The 20,488-nt window shown below is 47.1% G+C and overlaps 1 protein-coding gene across 1 annotated transcript in view; it reads right to left on the bottom strand.

Annotated features, from left to right (window-relative positions):
* Positions 1-20,488, bottom strand: part of PLXNA2 (plexin A2) — a 210,109-nt gene that overhangs the window by 73,984 nt on the left and 115,637 nt on the right. The gene's annotated exons all lie outside the window — the stretch shown is intronic.

Here is a 20,488-nt window from a genome sequence, read left to right as displayed (position 1 = left end):
TGCTACCTCGCCTAAAGAGGTGGCACGGGGTAGGGTGGGGCAAATAAGTAGCCTCAGTGTTCTCATCTCTGCCCAAATAAGGCAGGGATAACCAAGCAGAATGTGGTTGTGAGTGGCAGGCCTGATACTTATTGCCTTTGCCAGAGGTAGAGCCAAAACCTCCAGTCTATTTCTGCCTGCCACTAACTTCCTCTAGAGTGCCAGGCAGCCAGTGGCAAGTGCTGAAAACGGTTAACTCTGTTGAAAGGCTATTGAGTGGCACAAACTCATCTCTGAAGAGCTTTCAGCTGGGCTTGGGCTGAGACATCCTGCCTGCTCAGAAAACATTTAAAAAGGGAGAAGAGAAACTTTTCCCATCAAATAATATTCATCGTATGGCACAGACTCTTTACAGCCAACCAAATATACCACCTGGATCCAATTATCCCATTCTCTGATGTCTGCATTCAGTTTCTCTAGCAAATCTCCTATCCTTTGAAAAGTCTGGCTAAATGGGAACATCCACAGAAAAGAGCTGCCTGGATGACTCTGTCTTGCCTGGAAAGTGGGAATCTGCAGATGGAGACCCTGCCCCCCCCCCCCCCGAGAATACAGCAATTGAAAATGCCTCCCTTTTTCCGGTGGGGCCCTGCGGAGACAGAGCTGAGCTGGGCCTGTTTGGATATTATTCACCCCTCCTCCCACAGGATGGGTGACAATGAAGGCCGGGCAAGGGGGTCATAGGACTGAAGTGTTCCATTTGATATGTCCTAGGTTTCAGTTGCTGGCTGGGGCAGGAGGCTGCTGTGCTGCAAAAACATTTGCCGGGCTGGGAATGGGTTCTCACTTGTTAGGGCACAGAGGTCCCCCACCTACCAGATGTGCGAGTTCAAGTGAAAACATAACCTGCGGTCTGGCAGCACAGTGCTCTGCCTCTGGCAGGGGGCAAAGGATATGATGGAGACACCTTGACAGCATCCTCCTGAGAGGTTCCGGATGGAGCCTAACACTGTTCATTCAGCAAATGTTTATCAGATGTCAGCCCCATGGAGGCTCTGGTGCTACGCAGCGTAGAAACAACAGCACACAGCACACAGATCCTGCCCTCGCAGAGCCCTGCAGCCCACGGGAGTTGGTAATTACAAATCAAGAGTCGTTCTCTGTTGTGCTGAGTTTCTGTTGCATGAGATTGGCATGAGAGCTGGAGGTCTTGGGAGCTCAGAGGAGAGGCGACCACTACAACCTGTTGGGAAGAAGCGGCTGAGCATAGGGGTACCTGGATTGGGTGGGGAGGGAGGAGAATAGCTTTTTTCTCCGTTGGGTGCCCCCCACTGTCCCTGCCACATCATCACACTTCTCATTTCGTACAAGGCTTTTCTGTGAGTGACATGATGAGCTTTAAACCTAACTTCCCTTTAGTAATAAAAATATGAAATGTAGGGAAATAAGTATAAAATCTTGCAATTCAGCTTAAAAAATTGATACTCTAAGTGCAGGTTGGGGGATAGCTGGTTTGAAATAGCTCAAGCATAAGAACCTGAGGGTTTGCGTTGAATCTCAGTCCAGGCAGGGTGATGTGATAACTTAAGAAGCTAATTTGATCACGGGCTACTTAAAGTGTCAGGGTCAAGGGAGGCTGGGTCACTCTGGGGAGGTCTCTGCAACCTGACCTACGAGAGCTGCTGCTTAACTGGAGGGTGGCCAGGATGGGGTGGGACCCAGATTGTGGATCTTTCATAAAGAGGCTGGACCTGGGATGTTTACTCAGCCCAAAGAAGAGGAGTCTCCAGTTAGTCCCGGAGGCTGTTTGAAGGGCTACAGAGTGGCTGCAACAGGACATGTGGGTGAGGAGTTTCAGGAGCCTCAACAGCAGGGCTGTCCAATAACACAACCACCTGGTATCCCTAGGGAATGCCTGTCACTGGGATGCATAATCAGAGTCAAGGTGACCTTTGTCTGTGAAGCTGTAAAAGGGATCTCTGCCCTCAGAGGAGGGCTGCATTAGCCCCTTCCAATTCTGACATTCCAGGATTCTATTTCCCACACTTTACTTAACTCCTTCCTGAGGCTAACTACAATTTCTGCCCTGTGTGACTCTCCAGTTAAAAGATAACGTCTAGCCATTGCCACCACCAACTAATTTCAAATTTCCTTACAGAGCAATCTTTGAACCCTGCCTGGAGGCCTGTGATGCCTGTGAGAAGCACCTTGCTGACAGGTGCCTGCTGGGGACCTTCCAGTGTTCCTCTCCCGTGCCTGATGACCCTCAGCCTTTTGGGGTATTGGGAACCCTAACTGCTTGGTGGGCTTCCGCTGGCCCCCTGTGACCCACCCTCCGAGGCCTGAGAGGCAGCAGTCCAGCACCCAATCTCCCTTTCTTGGGTTTCGGGCTCCTTGTGAGTGATGTCTGCATCTGGCTGGAAATTAAAACAACTGTCTGCATTGCATTCGGCCCGTCTGTCAAAACACAGCCTGGCTCTCAGCAGCTGGGAAAGGGGGCCCTGAATGGGAGCAGTGTCTCCAGCAACAAAGCCCACTTTCACGCCAAGTGCCACGGAGATAGTGAAACCCTGTTCTTCTCCAAACATGAAACCAATAGCACAACTATTTTTCCTGTTTCCTGGGCCCTCCTGGTGGGATTTTTTTTTTTTTTTTTAATGCACTGAGTTGAAGAGCAAAGTGAAACAGGAAACTTACAAGCAAAGGGGGGGAGGGTCGGGAGGTGGAGAATCCTAAAACTTGAATTATTCTCTCCTCTAAGATCTAAAAGTCACACACAAACCAGAGGAAAGACATGTCCCAATGACTGGGAGGACAGTCTCAAAGTCAGCTGTTCCCAGGGGCCTTCTCTGTCTCCTGCAGTCAGGTGCTTCTACACTCATTCATCGATCATATAGGCTAGTGCTCGGCACTTCAGAATAAAAATCCAGCAGCATTAAAACACAGCCAGCCCCTTCAAGTTGCAAACAGACGAGCAGTAAAAACAAGAAAGTGATGCATGTTCTAAGAGAGGTATTCAGAGAGGACTGAGGGAATTCAGAGCAAAGAGAAAAACACTTCTGCGTCTATGCTGTCTGATACAATAGCCACTAGCCCCATGCGGCTAGGGAGTGCTTGAAATGTAGCTGGTCAGTCAGACTTGGGATGTGCTGTAAGTATGCAATGCACACTGGGTTTTGAAGATTTCGTATGGAAAAGAAAAAAAGGAAAATATGTCACATGAATACTTTTTTATTGACATGTTAAACAGATAAAATGTTGCATTCAAGATAAAATTTAAAGGTATAAAAAGATAAAATTTTGTATTTAATGAGACGCATTATTAATTTCACCTGTTTTTTCTCATGTTTTAAAATGTGGCTGCTAGGAAACATAAAACTACACATGTAGCTCGTGCTTGGAGCTCCGGTTTTATTTCTATCTGATAGTATTGCCCTAGATGGAGAGTACACAGTAAGCATCTGGGCCTTAAAAGATGAATAATATTTATCAGCATGGAGAGCATTCCAGGAGGATAGAACCACACAAGCACACACAGGAAAGCAGAGCTTCCCAGACACCTGTGTGAGGGCCAGACGGAGATGGAGCAAGTCTGGAAGGGCAGGTGTGCGTGACCTTGAGAGGCACTCTTAGGACCACAGAACTTGGACATGTGATGCCTCTGAGCTTTGTAGCCTGTTCCTCCTTGGCCTAAAGAATGTCCTCCCAGAGGTGGCCCCACCACTGTCAAGTGGAACAGTGGCTCTCCACATATAGTCCTCTCACCAGCCCCAGTGGCGTCACTTCTGAGATTATTAAACATGAAAATCCAGTCCACCGAATCAGAAAAGCTGGGGATGAGACCCGGGAAAGGGATTTTAACAACTCTCCAGCTGATTCTTGTGCGAGCTAAAGTTTGAGGACCACTAATATAGAGGACCTCAGCTCCCTAGGGAAGTCTTTTTAAATGCCAGGCCCTAGGGCCAGGAAGAAACTCAATAAAACTCTGCCTTGGGTCTATGGAAGCAATTAGAGTAATTTTAGGGGTGCAGGGGAAGGCAAAGGTACTCTGCTGATTTAACTTTGTGCCCAGGGAGAAATTCTGAGTGCATAAAGGACCAAGTTCAAATCTCTGGAGTCAGGCAGGGGCCACTTGGCTGTGCACCCCCAGGTAGCAGTCAGGCACTAGCTCTGGGACTGGGTGGGGTGGGAGCTGTCTCAGTAGCTCAGGAAGGAAAGTGAGCCTTCTCCTGGAGAGTGTCCACCGCGTCAGCAGCGTTTTGTCAGGGCTGACTCAGAGTTTAATGGGACACTCTAGGATGCTTTAATTAGTGTTTGTTTATTATTATTGCATTTTAATTATGCTCAAGCCTTCCTCCCTCTTCCACTCTGAGTGCTGAGATCTGAGGGTGGGCGGCTGGCAGGCGGGTGTGCGATGGGGATCACACATCGGGAGGATGCCCTCTCCTGCCCGCTCCACGGCTTCCTCCCAGGGACCGCCCAGCCACGGCACACTGGATTCCACGCTCACGCTCCACATTCTTTTCTGCTTGATCGTATGTCTTGTAATTATGCCTCTAATGAATATAAGTGTCCTATTAAGTCATTTACTTAAAAAATACTCTTAATTAAAGGTGACTCACACTGTGTTCTTGCCTCCTCTGGCCCCGGGGCCCCGCATCTCTGCTCTCTTGTCTGATTCATCAGGGGGTTGGAGGTACACGTGGGAAGGGCTGGGCAGGGCTGGGCAGGGCTGTGCAGGGTGTGGGGTGGCTTTTATCCCCCCACTCTCTCAATTCAGCATATGGGCAATCCACAGGGTGTGAGGCTCAGAAATAGTATCAGATTATTAGGTGGGATGAGTCCCAGGGGGAAGCTGCTGGATCCAGCCTCTTTTTTGAAGAATTATAAGAACACAGTAGACCCATAGAATGTTGGCCATCCAAGGTGAGGCCAAGAAGGCCTCTGAGGCCCTGGCAGTGACTGTCATCTTGGATAGAGGTCCTGGACAGCTGTTATCATCAGGTATGAACACATCACTCTTCAGATGGAAGAGTTTCCCATTGGTGGACATGGTAACAAGTGCCCTTTGATGAGTGAGACGGAAAGTCAATGCTACATCACTGCCACCTGTGTGGACACCTGGCAGGAGCTACACAATTCTGTCACCCAGAGGGCTCTTCTGGAGAAACATTCAAGTTGGAAGCAGACAAACTTACCCAATTATGACCTTAGATTATGCCTGTGTCCCATTTAGTCTGTAAACATTTACTGAGCTGCTTACCTTGTGCTCAACTGTCTGTTAGGCACTGGGGCTACATTTTCTGCCCTCCTGGAGCCCACGGTTTGGTTGAGAACAAAACCGAGGAAACAGATAATCTCAGTATGGTAGGACAGAAGCCACAACAGAGGTAGAACAAGAGTCCTGGCTTGGAGGACAGAGAGGAACGGCATGTCACTGGGGATCTGGCATCAGCGCTAGCACTCAACATTCAACAGGCCTGCAGGATTCCTTTGCAACTATGCACAGGGACACGCAGAGGGAGGAAAGGAACAAGGGGACACAGAGGGAGGGAAGAAACAAGGGAAAGCTGTTCCCCAAGCTGGTGGAGCCCCTCTGAGGCTGAGCATCTAATCCCCTGCTTCCCCGGAATCTGCCCTCCCCACTGCCAGATGGTACACCTGTCCCCACACGTGTCTTCTGTTCCTGACACCAGGGTAGAAAAAGAGGCCTGCTCAGTGGCTGGGAGCCAGGTGGCAGGGGTGGGAGGTGGCACAAATGCCTGGCTAGAGCATGCAGTTGGTCTCATCCACCACCCTCGGCCCAGGGCAGAGGCCCTAGTGGCTGAGGCTGGTGCAGCTGGTCCCTGGCTCTCTCTCCTGCTCTCTGTGGGTCTAAGATCCACTTTCTCCTCTTTTCTCCCAGTCCAAACCTGCTTTCAGGAAAAGACCTGACACTCTTTGATACACTGAGCTGATGGCAGATTGAAGAGAGATCCCCCCATCCCCCTCCCTGGGGCTGCTGTGTGAGCAGAGATCAATAACACAATCACAGCAATACTGGGAGAGGGTTTTAGCATTTTTGAAATGCTTTCACACACATTATCTCGTTTGACCTACCCAACTCCCCAGAGAGGAAGAGAAGACAGGTATTATTATGTGTTATGATTTCCATTTGATCCACCAGGAAATAAAGGCCCCCAAAGGGCTGGCTTAACTCTTGGCTGGCAGGGAGAGGGGAAGTGGCCAGCCAGGGGAGGATCCTCTGTGGCTGAGGTGGGGCCATTTACTCTTCTCAGACACAGTGTAAGGATCCCTTTACATCCCTTTTGAGGGATGAAGAGGGAAGAGGTGACTTAGGAGTCTGTTCTGAGAGAGAGAGGCTGAAGCCAGACCCCAGGCAAGTCCAGATTGGGTGTAGGAGGCTGGAGGCAACCTAAGGGCAGGTGAGGCTGGACTTCTCTGCACCCCCAGCTCTTGCTACCCAGTTCCTGTCCACTGATAGAATGGATGGGTGGAGTTTTCCTTCTTCACAGCATTATATCAAATCTTATCAGCACTGTGGCAAATGGGTATAATCAGCATAGAAAGGCCTGTGGATTTTCTGCCTGGCAGTCTAGGGTGCTGTCCTCCCCTAAACACCGGATGGTGACCAAGGTTCAGAGCCCTCATAGGGAGAGAAATATAAGCTGATGCCTAGGGAGGCCTAGCCTAGTCCTCAGCCCTGGCCTAATTCTCTCTGGCATAGAGGCCAAGAAGGTCCCTTTGGGGAAGGGCCAGGCTCTCTCTAGCTCCTAATATGCCTGACCTTGCATTCTCTCATCACTTTTTTTTTTGTTTTGTTTTGAGGTAGAGTCTCAAGCTGTCTCCCTGGATAGAGTGCCATGGTGTCACAGCTCACAGCAACTCAAACTCTTGGGCTTGAGCGATTCTCTTGCCTCAACCTCCCAAGTAGCTGGGACTACAGGTGCCCGCCACAATGCCTGGTTATCTTTTGGTTGTAGTTGTCATTGTTGCTTAGCAGGCCCGGGCCTGGTTTCAACCCATCAGCCTAGGTGTATGTGGCCGGTGCTCTGAGCTATGGGCACCACTCTCATCACTTTTGTCTCAGCATGTCTCCACAGAGAAACACCCGCATCCTCACTCTGTCCCTCAGAGGAGCTGTCTTCTGGATGGCTAAGGCGACACCTTAACTTTAATCTAAATCCCCCCTGCCAGGAGCAGATGAAGGTGAGGGGTGCAGAGGCAGTGAGCAGATCACATCCCCTTAGATGTGCTCCTAGGGGCTTGATAGGCACCGAGGCCTCCTGATGGCTGGCAAACCTTCCCCTCAGCTGGACAGTTGAGTGAGCCTGTCAAACAGAACGACGCCGCAGGACTGATAATAACAATAGCTACTATTTATCCAGAACCTATGGCACGTGGGGCACTTTACATATATTATCTCATTTAGTCCTTACACCAACCTTGCCAGGAGCTATTCTTAGGCCTACTTTGCATATTAGAAAACTGAATCTCAGGTTAAGTAACCTGCCCAAGGTGACACGTAGGTGGTGGAAACAAAACCGAAGACCAGGTTTGTCCGATTCCCGCACTGGAGCAGTGGGGTGGAGGCAGAGATGAGGACTAAAAAGGCAGGCTCCCAAAGCTGGCTGCCAGGATCTGCCTTCTTCCTAGAAAGAACATCTTTCTGCCTCCTAAGCAAGCTGTTGGATACCGCAGTTGTGTTCAACCAGCTGACCACGGCATGTCTCTTAGCTCATTTTACTCCCCCCTGTTTTCCAACAATGATTCAGCTGGTGAATCAGGAGGCAGACAGCAAAAGAGGTTACAACAGAGGGTGACGAGGGATTTAGGCTGGGGAGGGTGGAAGTTTCCCCACTACGTTGTTTTATAAGCTGAGGAGGACCAGAATGGTGATGAATGAGGCTGTGAGCAGGATCCACGTTTTCCATCCAAGTCCTCTACTTGGTCATCTTGGGTGGGTAGGTTGGGATCGCAGGGGTTTCTGTCTTGCCAGTTATGAGCTGTGTGCCCCTGGGCACTCAGCTATGCTTCAAGCTTCTATATCCTCATCATTAAAATGAAGATAGATTACTGATGCCACTAACACTGTGGCGTATCAGGGACCCGTCACTTCGGAGCTCACATTTTTGACTTAGGTCTTTTCCATGAATCAGCTTCCCAGTCATTAATGTAGGGAACTCCATACGGTTTGTTCTCAGTGTTTCAGATTCATTTCTTTAAAAATCAGTGGTCATGTGTCCAGAGCCCCTGAAATCCTCATAAACACCAGCCCAGCCTTCTGCCTGCCCTCCGAGCTGGAAAAGTCACATGATCAACATCATTATAAAAGAAAGGAGCCACAAACTCCCAGAAAACCAGCTGGAGGCTCCGGAGCCTGTGAATGCAACTAAAGCAACATGTAACCTTCAGACCAGAAGCTGACCCCAGGGCTGTCTCCTAAGAACTCCCGACTAGCGGGAGACCTGAGGGTGGAGTGGAGTTCAAAGAGAAAATCTATTTTTAATGACTTGGGGGAGAAGAGTAGAGTGGCTGAGTAATTCGGAGTAATTAAAGCTATCTATCACTCAGAGAGCAGAGTCCAAAGTTGGTTGAACTTTTCAATAACATTTTTTTCTCCTTATTCACAAAAGCCTGGCGGAGGTCCTGCAGGAGTCAAAGGGCAGAAGACAATGGGAAAAGAAGCTTCTGGCCCCAAACAGTGGAATTTCACCTTGGGTTGAGCTCGGGGGCAGTGGCTCCTCCTGAAGCCTCCTTTCTGGTAGAGGCCGTTTTTGGGGCTGGCTAACAAGGAGGACTGGAAGGGGACAGTCTTCACTTTCAAATCTATGCTTATCAGCTGTCTGACCCTGTAAAAGTCGTGGGGTCTCTTTGAGCTTCACTTTTCTCCTGTGCAAAATGTTGATAATAATGCTATCAAGTTTGTAAGGGTTTTTTTTCTCTCCCCAGGCTGGAATGCAGCGGCATTATCCCAGCTCACTGAAACCTCAAACTCAGGGGCTCAGATGATCCTCCTCCCTCAGCCTCTGGAGTAGCTGGGACTGTAGGAACATGCTACCATGCCCAGTTAATCTTTGTATGTTTTATAGAGACAGGGTCTCAATCTTGTTCTTGCTGGTCTGGAACTCCTGGCTTCAATCAGTCCTCATGCCTTGGCCTCCCAAAGTTCTAAGATCGAAAGTATGAGCCATCACGCTCAGTCACAAGGTTTGTTGTTTTTGAGGCTTATTTGACATCTGTACACAAAGAGCCTTGCATACAGTTGGTGCTCAACAGTGGCAGTTACCATGCTCAATCTCTAGTTGCAGATCCCACTGAAGGTGGCAGTGTTTGCATGGGAAAGTTGCAAAGGGCCCTTGGCCAGGCTGTGTCTGGTGGCCTTGAACAAGCCACCTGGCTTCTCTGGGCTGAGCATACTCTTCTGTTATATGGGGAGAATTATGTCTGCCATTTGCATGAAGAGCAATACAGATTCTCAAACTATTGTCCTTATTAATGACATAATTCCAGCATTGTAAATGTGCTAAAACCCAGGATCCTTGTCTGCACAACGTCAAATTAAGCCTAGTACCCTAAGGATGAAGGTAAAATGTGGGCCAAGTAAAACTACAAAGAGGGTCAAAAACCACATGGGCAAAGCAGATATCCCAAATACTACACCATAGTTTCTCAAATAGGACTCCTGTGCCAGATATACTGGAGGTGGAAGCAGGGCCCTTTCTAGTTCTGGTTTTTGGAAGGATCTACAAAGAAGCAGAGATGCTGATACTATGTTGTCTCCATGACAACAGTGGATTTATTCAGTTAGGGAAAGCAGGTGGGATAGGAAATGGGGGATGAGAAGGATTTGGGAAGTAGAGCTAAGAAATAACTAAAACAGATCCCCCCTGGGAGCCAGATCCTGGGTTTAGCAGGGTCCCACTAAGCTCTTATAGGGCCAACATTGACTCACCTATCCCAGGAGGGGAAGTGAAGATGGCCAGGGACTGGAGTACCACAGCAGGGATGCCCCCTACCCAACTACCCTCATTCCCCAGGAATTTGTTTCTCCAATTGTAAAGGGACCCAAAGTTGATGTTCTCAGGTCATCTACAGATAGAGAAACAACCCACCAAATGATATATAAGATGGAATTGGATTTGGCCAAGTCCCAAGTCCCAGGATTCACCTCAGGTAAACCTCAGTGGCTAGAGTATTGCCACTTCCTAAAGTTTCCCCGGGCTTTCTGTAATACATCCGGGTCAATAGCTGTGTACTTAACAAAGAACAAAGTCAGGTCAGCTGTACCCCTGGGTGCTGGATCTGAGACTAGCCTCCCCCTCTCGGCCTCAGCTGTTGTGTAATTTTGAGAAGCCATTGAGGTCTCATGTTGCAAAACAATTTTGGTTTTTAATGAACATCACGCAGTGCATCTTCTCAACTGTTTCTCAGCTTTCCTTTCTCATCAGGTGGGATTTGAGTATCTTGTCCTTTCTGACACACCAAGTCTGAAAATCTACCCTCTGACTTTTCTTGGGAAGCTAAGTGACTGGTTCCCTTGGGCAGGGCAGCAGTTTCCTGTCTTTCATAGCTCCCTGGGACAAATTGAGTAGCTGAGCGTGTGTCTGTGAGTGTGTGTGTGTGAGTGAGAGAGAGAGAGAGAAAGGAAGAGAGAGGGAGGGAGAGAGATGGATGATAAATACATATGTTTGATCCCTGAGGAACAAAAAAGAGTCTCTTACACTTTCATTGAAACATTTCCATTTCCTTTCTGTCTAGAGCTCATTTATTCATTCATTCATCCCTGGCAAGGAGGCTATATGAGAGACAGGGAGGCTCCCAGGCTTTGCAGGGTCAGGTGTCTCTGTGCCGCTCTGGGGACTTGTGAGGGATGGCCAAGTGGATGACAACCATTGCCCAGAGGCAGCAATGGCCACATGGCCTAAGTGCTTTGTACCTGGGGGCCAGTCAGTATGGGCCCCTTGGCCGGGCCTTGTGAATCGACATTCGTGTGTATTTGGTTTTAACTGGAAGGTCTGCGTATAGCTGAGATAAACTTGGTATTTATAACCTTTTCATTTTCTTGTTTACTCATTCATTAGTAGAAGTACTACAAATGTGGGTGAGTCATGGTCTTAGAGGGCTTTTAAGAAGCATACCCTTTGGGCAGGGACAAGGTCATACAAGAGGTTCGAAGCTGTGAGGATTACTTTTGGCTGAAAGGACCAGGAAGGTGTCATCCATTTGTGACAAGTCCTGATAACATGGAGATATTCTAGTGGGCAGGGATGGAGGAAGGGCATGAGGAGAGACCAGCATGGGCAAAGCACAAACATGAGAGGGTGCTGGGAGAGGTCCAGGAATGGAAAATTATTAGGCAAGGGGGCTGATAGGAAGAGTGATGAGAGAGTAGAAAAAGTGATTTGTGGAAGGCCAGGAGGTTGGAATCAGAACAGAGAGGAGGAAAAGGAGAAGCTCTGCAACGCTTCTCTTAGGATCTGTCCCACATCTGTCCCTGCCCCAGTCTGACCCTCACAGCAGGACAGTGGCTGATGGCCTCCTCGGTATCCCTTCTGTTCTTCTGTGTACCCTCCTTTTCCTTCTCTTCAAGAAAGTTGAAGGAGCAATGGTTGAGGGCATGGGTCTGAAGACAGATTGCTTGGGTCCAAATCTCAACCATTCTATTCCTGAGCTGTGTAGCCTTGAACAAGTTACTCAGCTCCGAGCTCCAGTTTCTGATTTGTAAAGTGGCCGTGATAGTAATCACACATACTCTCAAAACTTATCCACAGATGAGGATGAAATTGAGGCACAGAGAGGCTTAATGAATTTGTTGACAGTCATTTAGCCAGTAAATGGTAGAGCTGGGACAGAACCCAGGCAGGCTGGCTGCAGACCACATGTCCTGCTACTCCACACTGCGACTTGGGCATGAAGGATGGAACAGGTTAAAAAATACTGAGCCCATTTCTTGCTGATAAGCGATAATTTTACTAATAAATATGTATTAAACACCTGCTGTGTATTCTGTGTAAACATTAAGTTCAAAGAATGGACAGATAAGGCCTTGATTCCAGAACACTCACAATGATGTCAGGAAGGCAGACAAACCTCCCAAACTATAATGAAACTTTAGCACTGTGATCAAGATGTAGTAAAGCTACAGGAATAAAGAGGAAGTGCCAATCAGGGAAGGCTTCTAAGTGTTCTCTATTGATGATCTCAGCTAAAAAGAAAAAAGACAACACAAAACAACAAGTCCAAAACAACAAGGAAACATTGTCCCTTGGATAAAACACACAGTCCAAACACGATAGCCTAAGATTTTAGCCTTTTAAACTGTTCCCCACCTGGGCTGACAGTGTGCTTGGCCTGATCCCCCTTCTGCCAGGCTGGGCTCCGTGCATGCTCAATGCAGTCCTGCCTGCATGCCTATACTCACAGTTGCCCACGAATCCAAATGTCCTGCCCTCTCCTGCTCCTGAACAAATCCCTGGGCTATCCCTCCTCCAGGAAGCCTTCTGTCACCAACCTCTGTCCCCTCTATCTCTGAATTTAGAATCCGACTACATACTCAGCTGATGTGACCCCCATGTACTTTTTACACTGTTCTTAGGTGTGTGTCTTTTTAGATTACCTAGGACTCTGCCTTTTATTTCTTCTTATGAGATATCCCTGTATGCTCCAACTTGAGTTTCTTACACAAAATAGGTCTATAAATACCTACTGAGAAGCTAATCATACTTGCCCAATGATCCAGGTTTTAGTTTAAGCTGCTTAAGGGAATGCACTATGCTAAGGTTCTTTAGGTGTGGCTGAGGCCCCCTGGTATCCTGCTAGGATCCATTAGGTAACTAGGTAACTGGAGGTTCTTTTTTTTTTTTTTTTTTTTGCCGGGGCTGGGTTTGAACCTGCCACCTCCGGTATATGGGGCCAGCTCTCTACTCCTTTGAGCCACAGGCACTGCCCGTTACTTGAGGTTCTTTTTGTTTAAATGGACTTAATGTTTATAACATGGCAGAGGCTTAAGGTGTCAGAAAGGACATAACTGTTAAGGTCAGAGAACCAGGCTCAGCCTCATCATGCATTCGACTGGGCTGGACAAGTCCCTTAACTTCTCTGAGCCTCAGTTTCACGTTTATAAATATTAGTGGGTGTTAAATTTAAAGCTTCCACCAAGGAACCGTAATACAATAATGCTGCATTCTAAAGTCAGGTAGTAGACTAAATCATACAATCTGTAAAAGTAAGTTCTCAAGATGCAGGTTCATAATTCTTCTGACCTTTACTGGCTCCTCTGACCCAGATCAATGAAATAAAAGGGTTGAAGGAAGGAAAAAGAGGAGATTTTATGAGATTTTTGGAAGAAGCCCTCGGAATGCTATAATGTAGTCACCTATCCATAGAATCACTTGGAAGTGGGAAGGAAAGTGCAGAAGGAAGGAAATTCAGAGTGTAGGATGGTGAGTTCAGGAGGCGGGAACTTGCTCTCTGCCACCCCCAACCTCTCGTGGCAGCAGCTGAGGATGTCCAGGTGCTTCCCTTGCAGCAAATGCAGACACCCTAGGAGGGATAGCTGGCCTGGGAGCATTTTATGACCTGTCCAAGAAGCCTCCCTGGATGTTGTAATGGAACCTCACTGTGAACATTCATATGGAGAGAATTTCTAGAAAATCGTGGCTAAGGGCAGAGAGGCCAGTCCAGATGCTACACCACCCCCTGCTGGGAGCTGCAGCCTAATAAGCCCAGCAGGGCAGGTATTCAAAGGCCTAAGAAGGACCCAGCCCTAAAGAGACAGAAACATCAACTAGGCCCAAGAGCAAGAGGCTACGTGGCCCAGGATTTGAGAAGGAGACTCTCTGACCTCTTCCTACAAAGCAGCCCCAGGTGGGGCAAGGTAAGTGAGAAAGAGGAAGTGCTGGGGAGTGCACAGCGTGCCCTGGGAAGGGGAGGGAAAAGCACTGAGTTTCAGACAAGTCCACGGTTGTCTGGAACTGGACATTGTAATTCTGACTTGAGACTGTGTTTGAGACTTTAAGTGACCAGAAGACTTTATCATCCAAGAGTGAGTTGAGAAGCTAAGAAGCTTGCTGGAGACTAGTAAGAAACATTTTGAAGGGGTATTGGGAGACAGCAGAAAGCTGCCTTGTGATGGTCCCCCCAGCACAAGAATTGCTGTCAGTAACTGCCATTCCTCACTGGCATGTTGTCCTGAGTGTCACAACAAGTAAAAGCCACAACAGGGCATCCAATAGTATCAGGCTTGCAAATACAGGAGACTCATTGCTGTTACTTCTGAGTACAGACTGATAACTTACTGAAAAAATGATTTCTTATTTTTTTAAGACCGAGTCTCACTCTCTCATCCTGGGTAGAGTGCCCTGGCATCATAGCTCACAGCAACCTCAGACTCTTGGGCTTGATCAATCCTTTTGCCGCAGCCTCTCAAGTAGCTGGGACTACAGGCATGTACCATACCCGGACAGTTATTCCATTTTTAGTAGAGACAGGGTCTCACTCTTGCTCAGGCTGGTCTTGAACTCCTGAGATTAAGCATTCCACCCTCCTTGGCCTCCCAGATTACTAGGATAACAGGCATGAGCCACATAGCCCCACCGATAAGATGATTTTTTTAAACCGTCAGATGGTTCAGTAGACATTCTTCCTGAAATCCTGGTGTCCTTCCAGGGAGTGACTAGGCCACATGACCTCTAGTGACTAGGCCACATGACCTCTTTTTCAACTAGAGTGGCTCATGGATTAGAAGAATGTGAGAACTGCAACCCTGGTCAGTCTCTCGCCCCATTTATTTACCTCTGCCTTCTGGGAGATGTGAGTGGGATTGTTACAGATGACATCAGAAGCTGGTCTGATGGAGACCAGGCTGTGGGGAGGAGCTGGCTCCAGGATAGTAGCAGTCTGGGTGCTCCTGCCTTCTCCACTTGGGCTCTGACTCAGTCTGAGCAGTCAGTGGAGATTAGAACCTTGCAGCCTCCCTTGCTCAGAGGAACTGTTCAAATTTTCACCTTCCTCACTGCTTTTACTCCTGACCTCCTTCCATGGCTACCTCAAAAGTAACCGAGGTCATGGAGCCTCTGGAGGACAGAAGGGGTGAAGAAATCTTGGGGGAGAGAGAAGACAAATAATTTTTTTCTTTTATTTTTTTTTAAACAGGTGCTTAGAAAATTAATTAGAGCAAATAATCACTGAGTTGTCTGAGTATCTATTTTATTTGGTGCATGCCGGGTCTGGTGGAAAAAAAGCAGAATTTTAAATAATTTTGGAGTTATAACTGATGTAATTAGGTGCTCAGTGAACACTTAGCATTGAGCTGTGCTTATTAAAATTACTGTTTTAATCAGAACATTGCTGGAGAATCATTAATAATACAATGGCTTGATTCCCTGGAACTCTAATTAGACCTGGACTTTTAACCACCTGAGCATAATCTGGCTCCGTCTGGATACGCACCACGGGTGATGCATTATCATTCCAGGGCATGTGGGGATGGGGCATCAATACTGCTATTTAGCGACTGCCTGAATGCTTTATTTTGGAGCAGGAGAGTGTGTTGAGGGGTGCAGGGGAACCGAGGCTGGAAGGTGGAAGTAGAGATAGTCAGCCAGGGGCTCAGGGTTGAAGGTCTTAGGGCAGAAGTAGCAGGATCTACTGCTGGCCAGACGTGTCTTAGCCATTGCTACACAGGGGACACACAAGCCACATAGCAGAGACTCAGCTAAAGGCCATTTCCCCGGATGCTCTGCCTTTACACGGACCCAGGCCTCTTCCAAACACACCTCAGGGACAGGGACAGGGACAGGCGCAGCTCAGGTCCCTGCTAAGCCACTGCACATGAGAAATCTAATCGATCCTTCACTAAGTGATAACTAAAGGTTAATCTGGTAAAGGGCTGGAGCCACTTCTTAATTTTCCTGTCCAGTACTTTATGTCATCACAGAGAGAGACCAGAAGATTGTCTGAGTTTCTCTAGAACTTTCTAATCCTTAAGAACATTTTGCAGGTAATGCAGTCCAGAGCTGGAGGGAGGTGAGTGGCTATATTTGTGTGCCCCGAGACACCCACCTGAGCTGGGGCTGGGGAAGAGGGGTCACTGGTCTGGTTTCTGGCTCTGAGCACAGAACTTCGGTATTTCTGTCTCTTCAACTGTTGAATCAGTGTGTCAACAACACCAACTATGCCCCTGTGGGGCAGAGCCCTCCGTCAGAATCACAGGGGTGGTTGAAATCAGAGGAACTGGAAAAATGCTCTCTGCCCTCCTGGCACTTGCTAATGAGTGGGAAGGATGGACAAAGATGTGCAAAAAAAGACTGAGGAGACTTAGAAGGCAGACACTGAGATGTGAAAATTGAGCTGTAGCCCACTGAGGACATGTGGAGTTAACTAGTGATCAGAGTAGGTGGGATTAATCAGAGAGGGAGGGAAGATTTTTGAGGGAGGACTGTGCCTCCAGACTTCACCTGCTAGGGCACGAGCAGCACTCTCTGCATCCTTCAGTGAGCATTTCTGAGACAATGAGATCAAACTCCTCAGGACTCCCTGTCTGAGCCACCACTAGTCAATATGGCACTTCTGTGCAATTGGGAACGGGTGCCTTTTCTAGGTTCATGGCTTGAAAAGATGAATAAGGACTTGGTTTCTTCTCCTACCTGTCCCTAAGTCCAATGCCTCTGTGCAGTGTGCAACCTGAACCATCAAATTTGGTGGCCATGATCCCCAAAGTCTCTAGGGAAGTAGGGAGTTTAAATGTTAATGGATCTATCAAACTCTGACCTAGCAGACTCAGGGACAAAATATGTGTGAGCTATTGTGGTGCCTCATAATTTCTATGAGGGGTGTTGGAAAGTATAGAGAGATAAGAATTAACTGTGGCTTCAGGAGCAGGGAAGCTCCATGGAGGAGGCATGACTTGAGAAGAGGTAGGGTGAAAAGTATCACAAACCAAAGAAGAAGAGAATGAGATTTGGGGTGTGTGCTGGGGACAGCAAAGGATATGATATGGGATGTCTCATTTAGATTTCATATCTTAGACGGTTAAAATAATAAGCAAAAAATGAAAAGAACTCAAGTCCTCCATCAAGGAGGGAGATCCCGCGGGAAGAATTTCTTTATAAACCAACACTGCTGGGAGAGAGCTTTGTATCCCTGGGGAAACCTACTCCCAGGGCCAAGGTTCAGGACAAGTGAGAGCTGGACTAGAGGATCCTTGACAACTGCAAGACTGTCTTGGGGAGGGAGCCTGGCAGGCTTCTGATCCCTTTCTGGATGCCCTCCCGTCTTTTCCCTCCCAGGGGCATTATACACAGTGGAAAGGGGGATGTGAGGGGAGAGCGGCCTCTGTGCTTTGGAGACAGATGGTTAGAACTCAACTCAAAAATTCTCGTGCTTCTGAAAAAAGAAATAACATGAATGATGGCCCATGAAACGCACACATATATACCCCATCACTCCACAAACCCATATTCTTACACAAACACCCTCACGGACACACACACACACATATCTACACCACACCCTCACAATACATACCAGCACCCTGACCCCACATAGACGTTTCCCACATGCTCACATCACACACTCACTGTGATCCTGCATACACATCACACATACTCGCAGTGCACTGACACGCCTGCCACACTCGCCTCCCCCTCCACCCCTGCCTGTGCACAATTGGAAGAAGAAAAGAGCCATCAGGAACTGTCTACCTCTGGCGCATAGTGAAGAAAGATGACGGCTGCCCAAGATTAAACAGGAGAGTTAAAAATGACAAACAGACTTCTAAACAAGATTAGAGTCTTAATGAAAACCATAATGAATGGAAGAGCCACACAGATATCACCCATAAATGGCCATAAATATCAGACCAACAGATGAGATCCCAGATACTGCAGTTTGGAACCCCATCAAATTACTTCTATTATAATTCATCAATAAATAACCAAGCCCGGCCTCATATTTACAGTCCTATCAGGCTTCAGAGGATAGGCTCTGAGGCCAGACAAACCCAGGATTGAATTCTGGGTTTGCCCCGACTAGCTTAGTTTTCTCGGTCATGTTCATCTGCTTATTTAACTCTCAGTTTCGTCATTTAAAATGTGGATGATTATCTCCCTAATAGGGATGCTGTAAGAATTAAATTAAGTCCTGGACAGCAATGATAGTAATATTAACAATTTATTACTACAGTTACTGTTAATTTTCACTATTATCTCTTGTTCCCTTCCCACACCCCTTTTAGCTTCCCAGGGTCAAGGAATGCCCACTGGATAGTGAGATCAGTAAGAAAATAGAGGAAAAAGATTAACAGGAGATGGAAGGACTAGAAAACAGGAGAATAAGGCAGGAGAAAAAGCAGGGAGAAGGGAAAAGGAAGAGAAAATAAGGATGGCAGATCCCTCAGATGCCCACCCTGGTATTTTCCGTGGTGTAGTGTCTATTCCCCCTCTGGGTGGTGGTTGCCAAGGGAAAGGAAGGTTCTAGACTAGCCAGAGAATTAGGGTGTAGCCTTCCTGAGATTTTAAAAAATAAGAGCTTTAATGAGATGTAATTCATGTGTTATAAAATTCATCCCCTTAAAGTGTACAATTCAATGGTGTGTAGGATACTCAGGAACTGTACAACCATTACCACAACTGAGTTTAGAATGCTTTCATCATCCCCCAAAGGACCCCCCACCCGGGTCCATATGCAATCCCTCCCATTCCCTCGCAACAGCTCTAGCCCCTAAATAGCACTAATTATTAACTGACTTTCTGTTTCTAGGGATTTGTTTATTGGAGACATTTGATATCAATGGAATTGTACAACATGTGATCCTTTGTGAGTGGCTTCTGTCAGTTAGAATTATGTTTTCAAGGTGAATCCATATTCTAGTACGTATAGTAGAACCTCCATACTTGATCACCTCCCTACATTGGGGACCACCTCCTTAAGTTGACCTGACTTTCATAGATGGGACCTGGATCATACGTATATATTAGTACAGGAGGCCTAGTCCCTTATGTTGACCTCCTCTGTTGACTAGTTTATTACAGTCCCGTGGGTGGTCAACTTTCAGAGGTTCTACTGTATTAGTAGGTTCCTAAATTTCCTAATTCAAAGCCAAGCAGGTGAAGGAAAAGAGCTTAATATTCCCACACATAAGCAGGTGTCATAATGAAAACTGTCTAACTGTTCACCCAAGAAATCTCATTGAATTAAGGTTAGTCATTAGATTATAGACTTAGAAATCAAGACAGTTAGATTCCTCCATTTTTACCATTGGGGAAACCAAAGTACAGAAAAATGATGTTTTTTTTAGTGTGGGCCTTTTGCACCCTCTACAAGCCTCTCAGAAGAAAAGAAAACGGAACAGGCTCCAGATGTAAGAGTCACTTGTCTAGGGTTTTATGATTTAGATTTAATGTTAAGAGACAAATAAGGGTCTCTTGGTATTCTGCCCATATGTCTCTCTCTTACCTCTTAAAAGTGACAAGTCCCAGCTCAATGTTTACAGTGTAAAAGAATGACTGTCCTTTAATGGTCATCTGCCATTGTTTATGTTTGTTTAAAATAATTCAAACAAAAAAATGTTATAAATTGATATGTTATATATAGCCTTACCATACAAAAAAGCAATACCCGTGGGCCAAAGGTGGTTCCTGAGGTGGGAGGGGCTTACGATCTGGATGGAAAAGGACTACTAGGCTATTTACTGGACATAAGAAATGTCAAATTCCCTTTGTTCCATAGGATAACTACCCTGAGAATTATAGAATGACAAAGTATCCATTTATTCCATTCAGTTGGTTCCCCCAGCGAGAAAATACTTAAAGCTTAAATCTTGTGTGCAGCCTCACTCTCTGCACTGCTGTCTATCAACCTTACCCCACGGCCACTAGATGTTAGTCTAAGGCCACAGGTAAGGAAACTGAACTTCATGAATAATAGAACCAGAGATAGCACTGACTAATACAGACGCTGTAGGCAAACTCAACTAAAGAGAGGGTTGACAAAATGTATTTTCTATATATGCCAGCCTTTCTTTCTTTCCTATAAATTGCCATTGTGATTTAGCTTGAATTATAGGGAGAGAAAATTGTCCACAGTTAGCCACAAGCTACAAAGTCCTTTGGCCAGGCACAGGTAGAGAAGCAGAGAAGCAGCTCAGAGAAGGAGCTGCAACTGTGAAGTTCAGGTACACTGGTCACTTTCTTTTTTATTTTTTTTTTTTGAGACAGAACCTCAAGCTGTCCCCCGGGGTAGAGTGCTGTAGCCTCACAGCTCATAGCAACCTCCAACTCTTGGGCTCAAGCGAATCTCCTGCCTCAGCCTCCCAAGTAGCTGGGACCACAAGTGCCTGCCACAAGGCCTGGCTATTTTTTGGTTGCAGCTGACAGTGTTGTTTGGTGAGCCCAGGCTGGATTCGAACCCGCCACCTTAGGTGTATGTGGCTGGCGCCTTAGCCACTTGAGCCACAGGCACTAGAGCCTACTGGTCGCTTTCTATGTGGGTTCTTCCATGACTAGTA

This window comes from Otolemur garnettii, unplaced genomic scaffold (assembly GCF_000181295.1).
Source record: "Otolemur garnettii isolate 467f Iridium unplaced genomic scaffold, OtoGar3 scaffold00055, whole genome shotgun sequence".
Lineage (NCBI taxonomy): Eukaryota > Metazoa > Chordata > Mammalia > Primates > Galagidae > Otolemur > Otolemur garnettii.
Note: the sequence above shows the minus strand (reverse complement) of the source record. Positions and strands in the feature narration are given on the sequence as shown.